The sequence below is a fragment of the Capsicum annuum genome, chromosome 10 (genome assembly GCF_002878395.1).
Source record: "Capsicum annuum cultivar UCD-10X-F1 chromosome 10, UCD10Xv1.1, whole genome shotgun sequence".
NCBI classification, from domain to species: Eukaryota; Viridiplantae; Streptophyta; class Magnoliopsida; order Solanales; family Solanaceae; genus Capsicum; species Capsicum annuum.
In genome coordinates this window covers 171,044,514-171,052,517 of record NC_061120.1, presented here as the reverse complement: position 1 = coordinate 171,052,517, position 8,004 = coordinate 171,044,514, and positions in this window count along the sequence as shown.

Below are 8,004 nucleotides of genomic sequence, written 5' to 3'. Positions count from 1 at the left end.
GTAGGATTTTTTATTTTTTTTTAAATTTGATTGATTAAGGAGTTTTGGTTTAGTTCAGGTTTTGTTTAGCAAAAAAGTGTTGAATGGTGGGATAATCGTTATTTGAAGAGTTATTTTGGCATTTTGATTCGAACAACGATCTGTTCGTAGACCCATGGTCTATGAAATCGATCCGTGGTCTATGAAATCAGAATGCCCTAGATTGAAATCAATTTTTAGGCGTATGAAATTCTTTTAAAATATGGTTGTTGAAATAGTGGAAATTGAAAGATTAATAGCTAATTAGTTTGATTAGGTGCACTAGTTTGATTTTTAGAAATTGTTATGTTTTGATACTGCATGTTGGATTTTAGTTTCAGTTATTGATGTGTGTAGTGAACTGTTTGATGGTGGAAGAGTTATTTTGGTATTTTGATTCGAACAGTGACCTGTTTCTGTCCGTAGACCCGTAGTCTATGAAATCGATCCGTGTTCTATGAAATGAGAATGTCCTAGATTGAAATCAATTTTTAGACGTATGAAATTCATTTAAAATATGATGGCTAAAATAGTAAAAATTAAAAGATTAATAGCTAATTAGTTTGATTAGGTGCACTAGTTTGATTTTGATACTGCATATTGGATTTTGGTGGGGGTATTTCTTAATTTTTTTGGGGGATTGGGTTTCATTTAAGCATTGAGTTATTTCTGTTGATAGACTTGTGATCTATGAACTGAAAATGAGAGATTTGTTCTGCAGGTGTAGATTGTATTGAAAATGGGTAAAAAATACATCTTTTCTAAATGCAAAGCCAATACTGTTTCTGATTCTGCTGGTAGTAGTAGAAAAAGAAAAGCTGAGGCGGTTGGAAAGTCTCAAAAAAGAAGAAAAATAAAGAGTTAGTGTCCGAATCAGATTGGGACTTAAAGGAGATAAGAGACTACTTTGATTCCGATGATAATGTTGCCAAGCACAGTACTAGTGGTGACAGTGAAAAGAGCGAAGCTAGTGGAAGAAACAATGATGATGGGGATAATAATCCCTAGTCCATGACATAGCTTTCAAGGTTCATTTTCGTGGAGCGGTATGACCTTCGAACGATAATGGAAGAGGTCGGATCTTTCCTGGCAAAGATATAGGTCAGATCAAGACTGACTGCTTATCGAGAATTTTAGTAAGTTCTTATCGACCAAGAGTTGAAGAAAAGATTCAAGCGGTCCTGTTTTGGACACCTAAGAAACCTGCCAAAACATCTCAAGTTCAATGGGTAGTTGGTCCATTATTTGCTGCAGCAATGCGTCAAGAACGATAAGATGCATCACGAAATGTGGTTTTGTGTTAAAAACAAGCCTACCTGTTTTGGCTTGAAAGAGTTTTGTTTGATCACGGGGCTGAACTGCTCATCATACCCCAGTGAATAAAAAATGAAGAAGGTGTTAGCAAAGGGGAAGAATTTTTGCTTTAAGGTGACGAAAAACAAAAACATTACGGTGGCCAACTTGCTACACCTAGTCAGAGGGAATAATCTGAATGAGGACCAAAAATTTAAGTGTTGTTTACTGTGGTTCTTACACACCATGTTGCTTGCAAAAGATTCGACGAAGGTTGTCGACACGAAACTGATTCGAATAGTCGATTCTTTGAGTTTCTTTGAGAAATATCCGTGGGGGAAAGAGACATTTCAACTGACCCTGGACTATCTAAAGAAGAAAAGTGACCTGAAGAAGCAGAGGAAAGTATTTGATGAGAAACAAAAGGCATCCTATGCTCTATTCGGATTTCCCTGGGCATTCATGGTATCTAGCATAAACCTTTTAGTGAGTTTATCATAGATTCTTGTTTTAGTTTTACTATGTAATAGACTCTAAGTTCTTTTTTCACTGATGTACTGCTTATATGTTTGGATCCATGAGGCCTTTCCTCATCTTGGAAAATTTACTAGAAAATCAACGGATGTGTCCTTTCCCATTCCCCACATCCTCAGATGGCACACTACAAAAAATGACCAGATAATTGAAGGCGACCCATTCAAGTACAAAGGAAAATTTATAGAGGTATGAACTTATTTTTATTATGCAATAATAATACCACTGTTGTATCGAATGTTATGTAGTTGTTAATTGATAATTTGTAGAACGTGCACCCGTACATCATCCCTACTCTTCGTGAGACGAAGATGGATTACATGATTTTCTTTGAGCCATATACGAACGAGGTGAAGAATAACATCCTCGATGGCTTAAAGAAAGAGTTAGAAGGGGTGACTGTACTTATTTCAAATGAGGACGGTGATGATGACGGGGATTTGGGTGGTAACCTCGTTGAAGTACGCATTGGTGATGATGGTATTCCGAGCACCTCCAAAGATGCAGTGGGCACCTCATCCCCCGGGGATCTTCATAAGCATGTTACTGTGCTCGAGAAAGCGGTGTTGGATATTGCTGCCTATATTAGAGAGAAAAGACTGAAGAAAAAGAAACAAGATGAGTGACAACACGAGCAAGGTAACTTCATTCAATTAATAATTGATGTTGTTAATGAATTTTCACCTTTAAATATCAGTAATATTTTGTATTATGATGATACAGTGAATGTGGACCTTTGTGAATTGGAGAGGAATAAATAAAGAGAAAAATAAGCAAAATGGATGAGTTGGTCTTTATTGTAGCGGGAGAGAAAAAAGAAGAAGAAAAGAAGGATGAAGAAGAAGAAATGGAAAAAGATATGTGCCAAGAAGAAAGTCCAAAAGAAGCAGCTGCAGAAGCAGAAGAAGAAGCTGAAAAAGAAGTAGCAACAGATATTGAGAAAAAAAGAGAAGTAGGTGAAGAAGTACCAGCAGAAGAAAGTCCAAAAGAAACAGCTGCAGAAGCAGAAGAAGAAAATAAAAAAGAAGCAGCAATAGATGTTGAGGAAAAAAGAGAAGAGAGTGAAGAAGTACCAGCCAAAGAAGCATCAACTAGCAGATGCTGAAATAGAAGGAGAAGAAGGCGAGCATGAAGAAGCAGCTGCAGCTGCTGAAAAAAAAGGAGCTGAAGCTGATCGAAAAGATGTGGTCATGGATATCGTAGGTGAAATCAACAGTAACATTTGTGTTGATGAGTAAGACAGGAAAAAAGACATTTGAATGCTAATATTGTTAATGTGTTGTTGAATGATCAGTAGTTAGGATCGGACAAATATTTTTTTTATTTGACAAGTATGAAAGTTTAAGGATCTGTTGGTAGGATGTTAGAAACATTCTTTTATTTTATGGTAGTGGTTATGATTCTGCACTGAATCTGTCTCTATTAAACTGATTAGTGGCATGGCCATTTGAATATGCAGGGTGTTGTCATAGTTGTACAGCGTATGGTTGATGTCCTAGAATGCATACTTAATCTTTTAAGTCGACGTGTTGTTTGATCGACCATGATTCTATCAAAAATAGTATTAATATTATAGAAAAATAAAAGTATTATTATTTATTCAATATCACTACATCCATGTTACACCTTTCCAAAGAACGAATACTAGCATTATAGCACATAACATCATTTTTAGGCCATTTTTACTTTGTTTGACCAAAATTAATTTTTGTTTTAGTTGATCCCTCTCTATTTTGGTGTCATGTAGCAACACTTTAAAGTGATCCCTCTATTCTTCGGCTTCTTTGAACAAAGTCATGAGAAAATCTTTATTTTCTTCGCATTGTTGGAGCCTTTGTAGTAGATTAAATTTTGCCAAGCCTTGAAAATTTGATGTCTCGGGTCTCGGACTCAACGTTGATGGACTGGTTGGAGGTGATAGCTTATCAAGTCATTTAAAAAAGGAGCATCGCCATTATCCTAGAAAAAATAATAATTACATAAATACTAACTTAACTTCATAAAAAAGGCACACACAGCTCACCTTCGCAATTGCACAATTATTAAATTTGCGACCTGAATTTGAGTCCGTGTGTGATGTCCTCAGGACAGTCGCATTCCCACAATGACAAATTAGAATATTTTTAGAATTAGATGTTTGAGAGGCTTGAGACATTGTAGAATTTTTAAAAACAAAACAAAGCGAATGAAATAAAATAATGAGGGATGACCAACTTTATATATGAAGTAAAAATGAAGTGTTGACATTGATGGATTATAAAAGTAGCCGTTTATTACCGTTGGAGCTGTAATTTTATTTTTTGAACTGGTGGTAACACTTAATAGACCATCGTAGATCATGACCTATGTCATCTATCGATTTGTCTAGTCTACCGTAGACTTATACCTTCAGTAGTGCATCGATTGATCTTCTGATTATGCCTAGAATACGGTGATCTATGTACTCATATATATACCATCACTTGGATGGTGGAACAAAATAATTAAATTTAAAATAATTTATATAGATAATCATATGTTTTGGGGCTGGTGGAAGGAAATAATTAAATTAAAAATGATATAAATAGATAGTCTTGAAAAATATACTTCCGTCGTTGTTGACCCATGTCAAAATCATGTAAAAAATATACTTTTGGTTTTAGGGTCCATCGATTAGACTGGTCTACCGTAGACTTATACCTTTAGATATGCATCGATTGATATCATAAGTATGCGTAGACCACATTGATCAATGTGCACTTCTATAGACCGTCACTTGGATGTAGTTAAAAAAAGAATAAATAAAATAAAAATAAATGTAGTGTTGATTTCTACACATGTGAGTTAGTGTAAACAAGGCACACAATCATATTAGAGCTTGTACAAAGTGAATTAAGGAGTGTGTGGATGGGTAGTGGTTGAATGTTCAATATGCTAAGAGTAATATTTGTCAAAGTACAAGTATGTATTAAGGATATATATTGTATTGAGGATGATGATTGTTCAACCACTATCCATTCCACACACTATTTTGATTTAGGGGTGGTGATGGAAGGAGTATGTGGAATGTATAGTCATCAAATACAATATATATCATTAATACATACTTGTGCTTTGGCACACATTACTCTTAGCATATTGAACATTCAACCACTACCCATTCACACACTCCTTAATTCACTTTGTACAAGCTCTAATATGATTGTGTGTCTTGTTTACACTCACTCACATGTGTAGAAATTAACACTATATTTATTTTTAATTTATTTATTCATTTTTTAACTACATCCAAGTGACGGTCTATGGCAGTGCACATAGATCAACGTGGTCTAGGCATACTTATGATATCAATCGATGCACATCTAAAGGTGTAAGTCTATGGTAGACCAGTCTAATCGATGGCTGACATAATCCATGATCTACTACGATCTATTAACTATCACCACCAGTCTATAGACTAGACTAATCGATGGACCCTCAAGATCATCTATTTATTTTAATTATTTTGTTCCACCATCCCCAAAATATTTTATTATCTGTTTAAATCATTTTTAATTTAATAATTTTATACCACTAGCCCCAAAATATGTTATTTTTTGTTTAAATTATTTTTATTTTAATTATTTTATTCCATCGGCCCCAAAATATGTTATTGTCTGTTTAAATCATTTTTAATTTAATTATTTTATTTCAGCAGTCCAAAAATATGTTATCATCTGTTTAAATCATTTTTAATTTAATTATTTTATTTCACCAGTCCCAAAATATGTTATTGTCTATTTAAATTATTTTTAATTTAATTAATTTGTTCCACTAGCCCCAAAATATGTTATTGTCTATTTTAATTTAACCGATAATGCATCGACTCACATTGTCTTCGATCGACTACCATACAAGGTTAATGAATGACGGAGTATGTGATTCATGATAGACTATATATCACTTTTTACAGAAACTTGAAATTAATCAAGTCAAACTACAGTACTGTTAATTAAACAAGACATATATTTGAAATTTGCGTTTGTACAGAAGAATAACCGCCACAAGAAAAAAACATAAATCATAACAAATGTGGTAAACATAATGTTCAAACTGAAATTGTTCATTAAACTGAAACTGAAACTGACATTAAACTTGTTCATTACATTACTTGATAAAATTTACAACAAAAGGGGAAAAATGGAAGAAGTTTCTTCTAACAAAGTCCTACTGAGAAAGCTTCTTCAACAAAGAACAAACCAACAAAAACTTAACAACATAAACAAAAAAACATAGTAAACTAAATTATGGTGATGATGGGGGGGGGGGGGTGATGTAGTCGTCGCCGTCCATTTCGAGACGCTCCAGAATTGCTCGGAGGAATCAAGCAATTCATCGGAGCTCATGATCCAAGTAACGGCTGTCTTCTCCCAGGCCGTAGAATAGTCGGTAAAAATTATTTCGAAGTAGAAGAAAATTATAGTGACGAGGGGGAACTTGTCTGATTGGACGAAGGGCAATTCTACGACCAGGTATGATTTTTGGTGTTTTGGGGAAGAAGAAGAGGGTTTCTGATGTTTTGGGTTTAGGGACAAGTGAAGGGTTACGTAGAAATAGGGCCTGTACTTATAGAACTATAGATGGCATCCTTTAGTATAACCAACCAATGGTCAGTCGACGTGTGTGGGAATAGAAAATGTTTGGTTTGCATATACCAGCGGTTTTTCTTGAGAACAGATGTGTTTGCAGCTTTTAATTAATTGAGAACAGGAAATAGTGATTCAAAGTATCTATTAAAAAGATACGGCGGTATAAATACCTACATAGCGTGTTTGATGATTAATCATATAACAAGTATATATTATTTAATAGGCCACATTAAAGATATTCCATTGAATGTATGTAGTCTATCATAGACAAAAATTTAAGTCGATAACAACTGAACGTTAAATTCTACTAAAATGCACCTTTATACCCCAAAATAGCAGCTTTAAAACTGAAGCAAAATAAAGCCTATCTACGATTTGTTGGCCATGCTACACGTGGTTCTTTTGTGCCAAAGTTTCTTTCATATTGAACACATATTCCTCCTTTTGGGCTTGAATGTCTCACCGATGCCCTTAGTGCATTTGACTTTCTTCCTTTCGAGTTTGGGATCAGAGGGGGGTGGAGAAATTTTAGTGTCTAGCAATTCTTGTGTCACATTCCATTCATCCTCTGGAGGGACAACGTTAATTACTTTTGAGTATGCGAGGAGGTAAATTGCAGCTTTATAAATTAGCGAAGAGTACTCGTAGATGGAGTTTCCATAACTTATGCCATCGCCATACTTTGCTCGCAAAGCTGCCATCGCATGTTCGCACGACATTTTCACCAAGTCAAATTTCCGATAAGAACAACTCCTCTCCAAGAGATTGACCTTGGCAGTAACACTATTGATGAACACCATGTACTAGTCGAGAATCCCATTTGGATTAGTCACATACAAGGAATCACTCGCACTCTTGTTATCCCTTAGGATTTTTTCCGCACAAGGAACAAATATGTTCTTTTTACCATCGACATAGGCATACCTCTCCCTATACTTTTGAAATTTTTTTTCAGCAATTGAATTGAATATGTATGACACGGGGTACTCCCGTTCATCCATCAAAATCGAGTTGAGCGACTTGGCGATGTTTATGGACATCACATCACACCTATAGCCCGAGAAGTGTGTTCTACTTCATTTTTCAAAATCAAGCACATTTTCAAGGACATGTGCTGCCTCGGGGTAATTATACTTCAATTTCTCAAAATTCTTGCTAAACTCATCAAGGGAATAAGCCTTTGCTGTGGCGTAGAATAGATAAAGATGTTCTCCACAGTGTTGATTTACACGGAGAATTTCAGTGAGGTGCCTCATGCAAAGTCTGTGATGTGCATGGGAGAAGGCATTAGTGATGCTAATGTGCCTATCAGAGATGACACATAGATCTGGTTCATCTTCTATAATAGACTTCAACTTCTGGAAGAAGAAGGTCTAAGAAGCATCGTTCTCTTTAGCGATGACACAAAAGGCAATTGTAAAGATGTGATTTTTGATGTCTTGTGCCAATTCACTCAGCAACACACCCCCGTATTTTCCACACAAATATGTGCCATCGACGACAATTACCTTTCTCATGTGGGCATATCCCCGTATGCAACCTACGAATACTA